We start from the raw sequence: 15,153 nt of genomic DNA, 5'->3' as shown, positions 1-15,153 counted from the left end.
GTGGTCATCAAAAATGTTGGAACAATGTCAATTTCCCTCTATTTCCAAGCCAGTTACTTACTTTAATTCTTTCAGAAAAAAAAAAATGAAGTGAAACTAAGTATTACTTCTTCTCTGGAAGCTTTCATTCATGAAATCCCAAGATGGGCAGGAAGTAGAATGGGTGTCAAAATTTTACTCTACACTTTAGGTAATGAGCAAAAGTTACTCCTGTATAACCCACTTGTCAGGGAACATAACCTACTAAATGTCAAAACTAAGGGCACTTTGAGGGCCCTTCATTTCCTGCTATTGAGGATAAATAATATAAACATATAATTTTAACTATAATAGTATATCATTAAGTCAGACACACTAAGAGATACAAATTTTTTATCCTGAAATATTTCTCACAATTTTATTATTATAAGTATCAAAAAATAAAATATATCTTGTCTCTGTCTTATGTTGCCTTAGATAAATTTTTGAGTGAAATATATTAGCCATTTTAATTGAAGCTCTTTCTCTGTCAGAGAGATAGATACATACATAGATAGATACATAGACAGATACATAGATAGATACATAAAGATAAATCGATAGATAGATAGTAGTAAGTAGATAGATATATAGAGATAGATTGATAGATACATACGTACATACATATAGATGCATAGTTAGATTGATTGATAGATGATAGATAGATAGATAGATAGATAGATAGATAGATAGATAGATAGATAGATGAGAGAGAGAGAGTTATGTATGACCAAGTTGGATTTCCAGTCAGATTGGAGAATCAATACTCTCTCATCAGCAATGTACCATCAATGCCCCTTTGTTGTGCTTATATAATCTTACCACAGTAAAATATATCTCACGGTTTTCATAGTACAGAACTTCACAAAGGAAGCAGACGAGGGGAGCTAAGAGAAGAAAGCTAAGGAGAAACCAGATACACTGGGTGGGAAGTTATCAAACATTTGTCTGAGAGTGAAAGTGAAGTGTCCCCTGCAAGACCATGTTTGAACACTGAGTCCTCATATGGTAACTGTTTTTGAGGAGGTTGTAGAATTGTGGCATAGCCAAAAGCAGTAGATTGCTGGGGTATGCCTTGAAAGTGGTATCTGCTGCTGAGTCACCCTGGAGCTTTACTGTTTCCTGATCCCCAAGATGAGAAGAGGGTCTGTCATGTGATCCTGTTTGGGTAGGGGTGGAAGGCTGGGCTCCTTCTGCCACCAGCCATGCCTTCTACCCACAGGATGGACTCTGTCTGAAACTGTGGGACAAATTAAACTCTCTTTCTTCTGATAATTTTTTGGGGGTCAGGTATTTTTTTACAGCAATGAACAACAGTAACTAATTATTACAGATTCATTAGAATCATTAGAATATAGTGAGCATCATGGGAGAAAGCAAATACATCTGTCCATTTGAATAAATCCAAGAGAAAAGAGACAGTTACGTCGAACATAGAACTAATAAGTAGCAGTGATCAGAAGTTGCATGCCTGCCCAAAACCTGACCCAGAGTCACTAACTCAAAGTGGAACATCTGTCAAGGTTTGACCTTGCTGATATTTACATGCAGTTGAAGTTAGATACACCGAGATGTCACACTTGAATTAATTCCAGCCAAGGGAAGAAATACATTTGTGAAGGAAAAATTATGGGGATAAGATACTTAAGGACTTCTTTTGTATAACTCTTGGAGGATGATTGCAGAAACAAGTAGGGAATTTGATTCTGTAGCCTGCATTTCTCGTAAGAAAGACAAAGTAAGAGAATTTGAAAGCCCTAAAAATGTAATTATCTAGGCAATAACTAATTGTTCCAATGAGGCAGAAAAATGGGGGTAAACGAAGAAATAAATGAGTTCCATAAAGTGTTCTGAGTGAATTAAGATGGTAATGGATGAGCATAACAGCAGGGAGAGGGAGCACACCGCCAAGGACAGATGTGAAGGTGCTGGCACAGCAGCCTTAAGTCAAGAAAATGGGAAAAGATGGCACTGTGTAAGACAGATCGTTTGAATGTTAACAGAAAATGGAAAGAAAAGAACTACCTATTGGGTTTTTATTTTTATTCATGGGTTGTCTCACCTGAAAAGTGACATTCAGACTCTAAAAAGTAATAGAAATACATTGCTCAGTAATGAATATCAAAAATATAGTGAGAAGGGTGTTAAATAAGCGGATAATTTTTAATTGCTACTCTCAGGTCGCTTGCTATATGGAAAGAGGAACTATGCCTTTATATTAAGGAGTGGCCATGCCTTAACAAAGAGGCTAACTCTGCATTGTTGCTGGCAGGGAAGGCCAGCTGGTAATGTACAACTAATTATAACATAATATAACACTTTTCTACCAAACATGTTTACTTTGAATCGACATAAGGCTTTAAACGTAAGCATCAATTAGCAGAAAGTGCTAGAGCTTGATGAAGTGATCTGACTCCAAATTTGACATATTTTAAGTTAAATAAATTAACCCTTTTTCAGTGGTGGATGGAAAGGTGGATTGGAGGGGGAGGTGTGGGGGAGGGGGAGAAGGAGCTGTGGCTGGTATATAAAATGAATGAAAAATTTAAAATAAAAAAGAAACTCCTTACCTTCCTCCCCAATCACTGCAATAAATTAATCCTAAAGGGTGGAAAAAATGCTTTAGATACAAAATAGAATAGCAATCAAAGCAACACATAAGTTGAAAATGGATGCTGGTTCTGAAAGCCATCTTAGATGCAAGGTGGCATAGTAAGAAGAGGTCATCCTGTCTACAGAAGCAACCAATGAGCTGGAAAGGGCAATCGGAAGTATTATTGGATCATGTTTGCAACCTTATAGGACACACAATAACTAGGGGAGTTCTTGATGATGAGAGAAGCTACTGGCTCTTTCAAGTGAGCCATGGGTGCAACCCAGTTGTAATCCCCATTCTTTAGCTACCCTGCAACTGAGGGGGCCGCAGCCTCATGTTCCTCAAACAGGATGGGCGTCGAGAGCTTTGTTCTCCCAAAGTGTTGGATAATGTAAAACCTGCATATTTGTTTGCCTTCATTTCAGCTCTACCAAGGGTGGTCACACTAGAGGATTTAAAGACCCAAAACTCCACTGCACCCGTTTTAGAGCCAGTCCTTTCAGGAAATCTTTGTCAGATCTCTGACACTTGCATCTGCAGGTACACATGGATATCTCATTGCTAGCTTGGGAGGTGCAGCTGTGGAAGATAGTTTGCACAGACAGCCAACACCCAGTCTAGAAGATTCCATGGCACTAGTAAATGTGGTTTTATGAAGTTGACAATACAAATCTATCAAGAAGCTACTCAAGCAGCAAAGGGTCATGATGACACTGTCTCTCTCATTGCTTTCTTAAAGGTGGCAATGTATATGACGTGGTGACTTGGACTTGAACCTGGAATAACACCAGCTGATGTGCCATTTTCTGCCCTCTCTTCTCATGTGAGCTCAACCAAGCCACGAAGTCATGAAGAACCAGATTCTCTGTGTTACTGTACGTAATACTTTTACTTAAGGAGGTTTAAATCTACGGTTTCTCTTCAGTGTTAGCTGGTTCACTAACATGAGATCTCATGTCAGGGAAAGCTAGTGTGTTCAGAGATTTGCCAGCAAGGTTAGTCCTCTATGAGGACCCTTGCTACCATGACAGCATTGATCTAATCACTCATTGTCCCCTTAGGACTGGTTCTTGACTCATTTACCAATCCAGAGAAAAATGACTGCAGCTCTCAATAAAAATCAGCTGAATCCTTTCTTCAGCCACTTTGCTTCACTTTTAGCTATATCTTCTCTATAGTAATACTATCAAGGAAAATAATTCAATTTTTTTTTAGTAATTTTATTAAATTATAAAAGTTTCCATTTACGCCCCTCTTCCCAACACCCTCCCACTCCCCCCTCCTCCCTCTCCTCCTCCCTCTTTGTCCCTAAGGGCAGTCAGGGTTTCCAGCCCTGTGGGAAGTTCAAGTTCGTTCCCCCTCCCTCCAGGTCCAGGAAGGTGAGTGTCCAGACGGACTGGATCCCCAAAATCCAGTATATGCAGAGGAAACTAGTCCCAGTGTCATTGTCAATGGCTTCTCAGAAAGACTCCGGGCCAGCCACATCCAGAGAATCCGGCCACATTCAGAGAATCTGGTTGGATCACGGGCTCGTTCAGTCGCAGTCCTACTGGCCTTGGTGAACTCTCATTAGATCAGTCCCCTTGTATCAGTGGGTGATCGCACCCCTCGCGGTCCTGAGTTTTTTCCCCACAGGGCAGGAAACCCTGACTGCTCAGGAGAATGGTGAGGGAGGAGGAGAGGGAGTGGGGGGGAAGCGGGAGAGTATTGGGAGGAGGGGAGGAAGTGGAAAGAGTGTTTTCGGATACTTGAATAAACAAGTCTAACGGAAAAAAGATTTGTCACTCCTATTTTTTTTAACAAAAGGCTGATTGGCCCATAGCCACGTAGGTGGGATGACCAGACTAGGAGAATTCTGGGAAGAGGAAAGGCTCTGTCTGAAGTTGCCACCCAGATGCAGAGAAAGAAAGATAAAAATTCTGCAATGAAAAAATGTACCAAGGATATTGAGCATTTCCTTAAGTGTCTTTCAGACATTTTAGATTCCTCTGTTGAAAATTCTCTGTTTAGGTCTGTATTCCACTTTTTATTGGATTATTTGTTTTTCTGATGACCAATTTCTTGAATTCTTTGTATATTTTGGAGATCATACAAATCAAAACAACTCTGAGATTCTATCTTACACCTGTAAGAATGGCCAAGAGCAAAATCACTGATGGCAACTTATGCTGGAGAGGTTTTGTGGAAAAGGGAACACTCCTGCATTGCTGGTGGGAATGCAAGCTGGTCCAGCCCCTTTGGACGTCAGTGTAGTGATTTCTTAGATAATTAGGAAACAACCTTCCGCAAGACCCAGTAATACCACTTTTAGGTATATACCCAAAGGATGTTGAATTTTTCCACAAGGACATATGTTCAACTTCATTCATAGCAGCACTGTTTGTCATAGCCAGAACCTGGAAACAACCTAAATTTTTCTCGACTCAAGAATGGATAAGGAAAATGTAGTACATTTACACAATGGAGTACTACACAGCAGAAAAAAATAACGACATCTTGAATTTTTCAGGAAAATGGATGGAGTAGAAAACATTATTTTGAGTGAAGTAACCCAGACACAGAAAGACAATTGTGACATATACTCACTCGTAAGTGGTTTTTAAACATAAATCAAAGAAAACCACCCTACAAACCACAATCCCAGAGAACTTGGACAACAATAAGGACACTAAGAGAGATATACATAGATCTAATCTACATGAGAAGTAGAAAAAGACAAGATCTCCTGAGTAAATTGGGAGCATGGAACCTTGGGGGAAGGTTGAAGAGGAGGGGAGAGGCTGGGAGGGAAGCAGAGAAAAATGCAGAGCTCAATAAAGAAATCAATTTAAAAAAATGAAATGATAGAAGCTACCAAGCCACATTACTAAACATAAACCAGAATTATGGATTAATGTAGCTGTAAAAGCTAGTTAATAATAAACCCTAGCTAACTGGCCAAACATAATTAACATAAGCCTCTGTGTGTTTCTTTGGGACTGAATGGCTGTGGTACCAGGCAAATGAAACTTTGTCTATACAGCATCAACTCAGTTAATCAGAAACTGGATTTTCCAGTTGATTCTAGTTTCCTTTCCACACATTGTCAGAGAGAAATTATAAAATTACCAACATCCCCCAGAATCTCAATGTTCTCTCTTACACTCCAGTTAAGTTTCATGAATACCTTAATTTTGGGATCTCAGAGCTCCTTAATTGAAATTCTATTGCCTGTGAGCTATGACTTCTGGTTTAATATTCTTATCTTTCATGATACTTCTTAGTGGCGCTATTTACATGCACACGGAAGATTCATCCACCTCCTGGCCACACTTTCCTCTATTTTTTTTTCCTGTGTTCCAATGTTCTTCACTGCCAGTATTGTATCATGCCATCTTCTGTGGGGCCTCCATCTATAATGCTATATCCTCAAATTATCCTCCTCAAAAATAACCTCCTCTTTTAAATTCTTATACAAACTTCATTCCCCAAAAATTACTCTTCACTCTTCAATGACTTGAGTTTTCTGATACTTTTACTCAAGAGAGCAATTATTGGTCTTCACTCCATTCAATGGTTCTTTGCACACATAACCTTTAATTGAGCCAAAATTTTTGGATGTGATCTAATAAGTACTTACATACATTTTTCACCTAAATAAAGTATGTTTCTATACTTACCAAACAACACTTACATTAAATTTAACAGATTCAAAAAAATGGGTAATATGACTATGAGAACAAGGTTTTTTAAAGTTTAGTTATAACAAAACTTGGACTAGTGAATAAAAAATATGAGAAGAATATTTAATTAATAATGATTATAACTATACTTCTTTTTAACTTTCTTTAAAAATTAGTGATAATTCAGTATGTTTAAGTATATGTATAATCTAGTACTTTCTGCTCTTGTAAATGAATAAAGAGCTTATCAATTCTAGGAATGATGATATGTACTTGAAGTCCTCAGTTTCAAGGACTTCTTTAGAGAAACTGAGTTCAAGACCTGCCTAAGCTCCATAGTAAAATACTATCAATAAACAAGTAGTAAATTCAGACAAAACAACACGAAAGAATTGGTCAGAATAATTACAAAATTAAAGTCAAAGTTGTTTTAAGACATTATAGTAATATATCTTGATATTTGGATGTAATAACAAGAGATTTTATAAAAAAAAATTGGACATGAAGTTCAATGTTTATCATGTATAAGAGTCACAATTTCACCCACCCCCTAAAATTGCACAAAGTGTAGATGGACTATATTTTGAAGCAAAAAATATGACAGCTTTTATCAATGTTTATTGAGCATTCCTCAGTATGAGTACAGCAAAAAAATAATAATCTTGGCATATTTGTACATAACCTATATTATTTGTGTTAATTTATGACGTTAAGTGCTTTGTGTATGTGTGTGTCAGAAAAGAAAAATATGTATGAAGAAACATATTCCAAGGTAGATTCACACCACTAGAAATTAAAATAAAGAACCGGAGCTCCCTTTAGAATAAAAGTTTCAGCAAATTAGATCATATGAATAAGCCTAATTTAAAGATTAGCAAAGATTAATAAGACTCTGTTTTTGTTGAGTGCATAGAAACACTGAAGCATATTAATATAAAGGGATTTGATAAATTAATTGAAACAGATTTCAGGATTAAAAGTCCTCAAGACTGCTAAATTTCACAAATGACTTAAAACAACATAGAATTTAACCTTTAAAGCCTAAACCACACCAGTTTTCAGCCCTGTTTTGATCAAGTATTTTACTTCTTAAATTAAATAACCAAACCTAAGAAGTGACCCCCGGCAGTTTCTGCTGCTGTTCATGTATGCTTAATGTAACCTGTTTTTGTACTTTGGGGTTGACATAGGCTTACAACATCAGGAGGTATAGATTGGGTATGTTTTTGCTATCCATAAACAATGTGAAATTACATATCTAGGGTCATTATTGATGGATTTGCTTTCATCGTGTTTATAAAGAAGTGACAGTGAGGGAGGATGGCATGTGGACATCTTTCAGGATAACTCAGTGGACATCGAATTCATAAATAAGTATCTCTGACCTGCTTCTTCACATGTAAAAGTCATCCCCAATTTGTGCCAATTTAATGAGTTGTTACATTGTCAAGCCTTGTGTGACATGTCTGTAATCTAAAAGAGACGACTGAGTGAGGCAAGAGGAAGTCAAGTTCAGAGCCAGCTACATAGTGAGACCTTGTCTTTAAAAATGAAAAAGAAAATGCTTGGCACGTAGAAAGATCTTTGATGGCATAGACACAGCACACCAGAGTCACACACATGAGATTCTTGATCCACGTGCAGGAAAAAGTTCAGCTTAAAGTGTCGTTTTGACTATTAACTACTTGTGCGAATATGACGGTTAATCTTTGAGTCTCGTCTTCTCGCTTATAAAATGAGACTGATCACACTGCCCTATATTTCCCTTATGTTCTGAGTCCTTTGCCTATAAGAGTTACTTAAGAGTAACTGAAAACAATAAAAAAATTCTCATTTTGCAAGAACAGTAAAAGGATATTATTAATTAAGGTGATAATTAAGAAATGGCCTCAACTAGTTTTTTGTCACAGTTGTGACACCTGCAAAGGAAAAAAATGGACCACAGGAACAGTATTCAACCCAACATTATAAGTTATCTGCATTAATATTGCTGAGTTTACTTATTACATAATGCTGCAATATATGATGTACTTGTGTGGGTTATATATGTTTAATAGCATGTGTTTATGGGTGTACATACACATATGTGCACATGTGTTTGAAGGCTTAAGGTTGACTTTGGGTAACTTTTTTGACAGTCTTCCACCAAACTTTTTGAGACAGCGTCTCACAGACACAGTTAGGCTACCTGGCCAATTCACGTCAAGGATCCTTATATCTTACTCTTCCTCCTTACAGGGCTGGTGGTTTGACATGCACAGCCACGGCCAGCTGTGCACGAGAGTGCTAAGAATGGTATCCAGGTGCTAATGCTGGAGAAGAAGAACCCTTACTAAGTGAGTCATCTCCTTGATCCGTGCCAATAGTAATCCCCCATTGGCTAAAAAAAAGAAATGTTAAAAATTATTCTATGATGTGTCAAGCATCCTATGAATCAAAGCACGGTGTTTAAAAAAACAGAAGCGTTGCACCAATCCTGCCGAAAACTTCACGCTGTAAACATACCTTCAGGGAAGTAGTTGGATCGGCTTCACATAGTTATACTAATCTGCAGAATCCCAGGCACAATCGTTGGGTAAACAATTTAACTTTACATTAGACATGACAGACAGGGGAAGTAATAGATACTTGGAAAGACTGTGAAGTTATTTTCATAATTGCGACAACAAGAAGGAGCCTGAGAGATGTAGAAAATGCAAATTTTGTACATAAGACCCAACTAAATTTAAAAATTTTCCTAATTGTGTGAGATGGTTAATTAATTTGGCCTTTTATCATTATGTCTTGTGCTTGTCATAATACTTAGTAAATATTCTCCAAAATATTTCGGGATGTGGACCTCAAAAGTCCTATTCTTATGCACTGCAAGAAAATCCATATAAAGAATGATGTGAAATTTTTTATTACACTTTAAGAATGTATATATTTGTCGTGTATATTTGTTGTGGTATGGATGTGTGCATGTGGAGATCAGAGAATTTGTGTGTCCCAGAAATGACACCCAGATTGCCAGGTTTGGTGACAAGTATGTTTACCTGCTGAGCCAAGTAACCAGCCTGAATGTACTTCAGTATTGGAAAACAAAAATCCAACCAGTCAAAACATGGAGTTCACCCTCAAGACACAATAAGAATTTGAGCTATCCAATAAAAGGAATTTGTGCATTAAAGAAAATAAAGCAAAGACTGGAGAGACACAACATTCTCTGTAGATACTAGATCAAAAGAAATCCAAACTGGATATCAGCTGAAGTATCCCATCTTTCAACTGTTACAATACAGATTGAGCAAGAACAAGTATGTGTGTGTGTGCATATGTGTGTATATGTATGCATTTGTGTGTATATGTATATACATAATTATACATGTAGGCATATAATTAAAGAAATTGAGAAAATGAATTTGAGAAAAAGTAAAAGCAAAGGGGTGTAAAAGCACAGGGCTGGAGGAAGAAAAGGAAAGGCAGAATGTAATTATACATGAATTTCAAAAAAAGTGTATTTTTAAAAATTTTAAAAAGATTTTTAGATGTAGTTTCAGATCATCAAAGCTTTCCTTGCTTATTAATGACAAATTAACTCATTAGTATAAAACTACTTGATATCATTTTTTTCTAATGTTGGCCCCTGCTCCATCTCTTGCCTAGTAAAGCCTAAGTTCCTTGGTTTATTATATATCACCTTCCACATCTGAACTCCTACTTCCCATGATAACATTTACTCTCACACAAATTTTCTGCCAGTATTATTTATCCTTTTAGTATTACCTGCAGTTTTGTCTGCCTTGGATTGCCTTCTCTATCCCTGCCTCTTTCAGGGGTGACCTTTTCCTTTCTGCTAATAGATAGACTTTTGCCTGCTTCCCCTCTCTCTAAGAATAGTCACTGACATAATTACAGTGACAAGGTACTCTTATTGTGTGTTAGGCTATGTACCTTCCTTACAAGCAAGCATAGGAAAGAATCAAGTAGAGTCGCTAGAGGTAAACTACTTGGGTTATCATTTGGACTTCCTCTTCTTTAGCTGTGTAACTTTTGTACCTGAAGTAAATTCATATGCTTTTTCAATTTCCCCATTTCTTATATGTAATAATAATACCTAATAGAATTATAATCCATACAAACTCTTAGCAAATAATAGTTGCTGTATTTATGGATGTGTTTTCTCATCACAGATAACAAAAGTAAGGCTGATGATTAAGCAAAAGCTAAGCTAAATGCAAAAGCAATTCACTTTACCTTTACATTATCCTGTCCTCAAAAATTCTCTAGTCCTCAGATACCACTAAACACATTCTACCAGAATTATCTCTTCACTATGAGCACATTGGGAATGGAATCTGGGTGTTATTTGTCTCTGTGATGGGAGTTGTGTAGACCACTTTCCTTCAGGACAATGTCTAACATATCATGGGTGCTCAATGTCTGCCTAAGAGATGATTACATTTCTATTAAGGATAAAGATTCAATATTTTAAAAATTTCTCTTTTTATATAGTATACAGAGGTATGCCAAAAGTTGAATAAGTCATACACATAGGTTTGACATGTGGAAGAGAATATTGTACTGCTAAATAACCAAGGTATAAAGCAAGTTTTAGCAGTGTCCATACCTTATAAATTTTGCTTTCTTTACAATTTAGACATTCTTACCTTTTCCAAATGCATAATTTTATGTAATCTATGTAACTACACCTTATAACCTTATACATGACTCTGATTGTCAATGAGTATTCTATTCTTGACCTTGTGTCTCTCCAGCTACGCATTCCCAAGAATTAAGGATGTCAGTCCCTTCCCACTGTTCCTGTACCAACTCATCAGAACTGCTTTCCAGATACACCAGATGGACGCCCATGCTCTAAAGGACCAAGTCTACTGGATGTGTCCAGATGTTTCCCGCCTGGTGACTACTGTGCTACTAACATCTACACTAGGAGGCAGTCAAGAGGCATTTGTTTCTTGGGTGGAGCACAGATGGATGGAGGAAGTTAGAATGCATTTACCACGGAGCATCCATACTTGTCGCCGTAAGGGCATTGTGGTAAGGAATCAGTCAAGGGTTGGAAGGGAAAAAAGAACAGAGTTAGAAGCCAGCACTTACTTCTGTTTTCACCCCCAGCATTCCAACCCCTCCCAACCTGTTGCAAATTTTCTTTTTATAACTTAACAAGTCCAATTTGTGCTGCCCATACACCCATAGTGTCATTCAATAAAACTATCAATCTAGCAAAAGGAGACAAAATATTGGCCTCTCCTTCCCCAGAAGCCATCAACTGAAAACTGTTCCCCAGCCAGGGCTGTGGACTTGTGAATCCCTCTTGATCTCATACCAGAATGCAGATTGGCTTGAACTTGTGTGGATCATATGTAGGCCTCAATGGCTGTTTTGACTCCTTGAATGTAGCAGTCCTATCATGTATAGAAGACATAATTTCACTCTGGCCTTCCTGACCACTGACTCCCAATGTTTCTACCTCTTTTCTGAGATGGTCCCCAAGTCTTGGGAAACAGATGTGATACAATATTTTGTGGCTGATCCCCCCAACTTACATTTATTCTTTACACTTTGGTCAATGTAAATGTCTGCATTTATTGTTGTATACTGCACAAAGTAATTTTTTCTGATGAGATCTGAGAGCTACACTCATCTATGGATCTAGAGATATGAACATACCTAGAGATATGATAATATGACATATTATCAAAAAGATAACTTGATAATATGTCCACTTAGAAAAATAAGAGTAGAAGGTTCACTCCTGGGACAAATGAGCTCCCCCCCAATCATGGGTTCTTTGCCAGATTTACAAAATCGAGCAGGCATTTTTCCTATAGAGTTGGTTTTAAATCGTTCGGAAAGAGATTGGTGGCCACCCGTAACACTCACGGCACTATTGTAGCCATGTATCTTGCCATTCGGTCTTTATTGTAGTCATATGGTTCACAGTAGGGTAAGACTGTTGACTTACTTTCTCCCAACAAGCTGCACAGCACTTTTCAGTATATGAAAGCTTGCCAGCAGGGAGAAAGCTTCCTGAACAATGCCTCGACCTCTTCATGTCCCGTGATCAGAGTATGTGGTATAGTCAGCAATAGGGTTGTAACAAGTTACCCATAGACCAGTGGTTTTAAATACAAATATACAGCTCTAAGTCATAATGGACATAATCTGTTGAAAGGGATATGAAACAGTTCACCTAATTTGCTATTAGCTTGAGTTGCCATTAAGTATTTGGACATTTAGCCAAAGAATTCTGGCTAAGCTCTCAAGAAATGCTCTACTCACAGCTAAAACAGAAGTTGCTGTCCCTTTGTCCTAAAAGGAACTGAGAAGTTAAATACTAGAGCAGTGGTATCAGTGAGCATATGGTTGGGTATATTCTTTATGGTGAATTAAACCACATCGTATAAATAGATGGCTTTGTTTTAGATATTTGTAACCACTGACTAACTTGAGATTGTTTCAAACTCTATTCTGCAGCACCACAATTCATATTTTGTAAGGTTTCCTTTAATTTTTTTCACTTTATTTATTTATTAATTTATTTATTTATTTAGTGTGTGCATTGTGTATGTGTATGCACACACTCACTATGTATACACATACATATGTATGTGTATGTGTATGCACACGTGCACATGTGACAGACAGAAACATGTGTTTCACAGTGTGCCACAGTCTGGCTGTGGAGGTCAAAGGACAAAATTTAGAGTTAGTTCCTTGCTTAGATCATGTGGGTTCTGCGGATTGAAATCAGGACATTAGACTTGTCAGCAACACCTTTACATACTAAGCTATCTTGCCAGCACCGTTTTCACACTGATTAGAAAGGAAAACTCTGCTATGCTGTGCCTTGTCCTAACAAGATCCACATGCAGAAATGAGAGAAGGTTAACAATAGAAAAACAGAAATGTTTGTGAAGGTCCAGGTTCCCAAGAAGAAAGACTGTTTTGGTTTTATAGTACAGGGAACTTTTCATTTTATAATCAGTAGAAATGCTTGTTTGCCAGATCACAGTTTCAGAAATTTGATGGCAAAGCCAGTAAACAGAGGGCCTGGCTATGTTTCCACACCAATAAGGAAAAGCTATTTGCCAGTGTAAACTCAGGCAGCATTGTTTTAAGGCAGCGACTGCCTCTCTTATCAGAAATATGCAGGTCAAAGCAGAAAGAAGGGAGGTCTCAAGAACCCACCTCTGCTCAGCAAGCAAACATTCTATCAGACTGGTTCCCGTGCTGAGGATGGACGTTACGACTGCTAATAAATCTGAAGGGGTACTTGTGCTCTTTAAAGGGAGGAAAAGGAACTGTGTGGCTTTGTAAGAAAGGAAGCTGCCAGTGAATCCAATCTACAGAGAAATCAATTTCACACGGCCATAATTCAAGGAAATGGGGCTGTATGTAATGACGTGGAAATTCATTTTGCTTCTTAAAATTTCAACTTTCTTCTTGGCTACAATTATTTTTGAAAACAGCTTGGATTTTTTTTTCCCTCATCGCCCTCTGCAGCGTTCTTGCTAAGCATGGGAATCTCTGAGACACAGGCTCAACCGTGACTCATTACTATTGTTTCCTTTAGCTTTTCTCATAGCCCATCCTGCATCATTTCCCTTTTCTCAAGAACTAAAAAGAGCACAGAAAAACACCAATGTTTTAGAACACACTAAACATGTAGTGAGAAATAGTCTAGATCTGCTAAATTTGCCTTTGCTTTCCCCAGGAGTACATTTCAGAGTCTGCATGGAAATCATTTTCAAATGCAAATTTCTCATGTAGCAGCATAGTTGGTAAATTCCTGCTTCTTCTGTTTTTGAACAAGGGAAAGAGGAAGATTTTTTTCTCATTTCTACTTTTGCTGAATTACTAAACACATTTTTAATAGCAGTGGAAATGATAACAATAATATATTTTTAGAAATTCCCAGAATCTGGGAAATAGAAAACTCCATGTAACTTGGATCTAGAAATTATGACAGCTATGGCTTTAAGAGTGATCATTTTAAATGAACAAGCATGCTTAGAGTAAAGTTTTGAGTAAAGAAACATTTTCATAAACATATTTAAGGAAGTTGAGAGTACAGTGTGTTACTTGATGCAGTCAAACAGTACCACATTCCAGTTCCCAGACCGAAGTCTCCAACAGAAGACTTTGTTCAAAATTGTGAATGGAGAACTGTAGAGTGATATTGTGAAAGGAAGATTGAGGGCTTTTTCAATATATAAAACTTACTGCGGACAATAAAAGCTGCAGAAAAGTCTTAGGCTTGGAAAGAAATCAATCATCTAATCTTATCTGTCAAGAGAGAAAGCCAAGGCTACGGGTACAGTTGTGTATCCAGTGTCACGTCGACATGGCATGATCTGGATGAACTGCCAAAGTTTTGGATTACAAGCCTGGAACTTGGTGACATTGCCTTTAACATTGCTTGCACCTCTATTAAGCAAAGTTTATTGCATAGCAAATCCTTAGAATGAGCACCTTTGAAAAGATTAATAATTGCAATTTTGTTTAAGGTAGAGAATATATAAATGCAACTTTGTTTTTGTTTGAGACAGGGTTTCTCTCTGCAGCCTTGTCTGACTATAACTCAATTTGTAGACCATGTTGGCCTTGAACTCACAGAAATATACTTACTTCTGCCTCCCAAGTGCCGGAATTAAAGGTGTTCCTGGCCATAAACGTATATTTGTGTTACATCCTCACTGTTCTGTCACTGCTGTCATTTTAGTACAAAACTGAAGATGCTGGAAATAGAGGAACTCACAATGATAAATTCATTAATCCTTTATGCATTTGTCAAAATTAATCAAACTTTCTTAAATTAGGTTGGTGTAGGAGTTCCTTCTGTGAGTTGTTTTCATTGATTAACGAATAAAG

This window comes from Myodes glareolus, chromosome 23 (assembly GCF_982192425.1).
Source record: "Myodes glareolus chromosome 23, mMyoGla1.1, whole genome shotgun sequence".
NCBI classification, from domain to species: Eukaryota; Metazoa; Chordata; class Mammalia; order Rodentia; family Cricetidae; genus Myodes; species Myodes glareolus.
The sequence above is the reverse complement of the archived record's forward strand: the minus strand, read 5'-3'. Positions refer to the sequence as shown.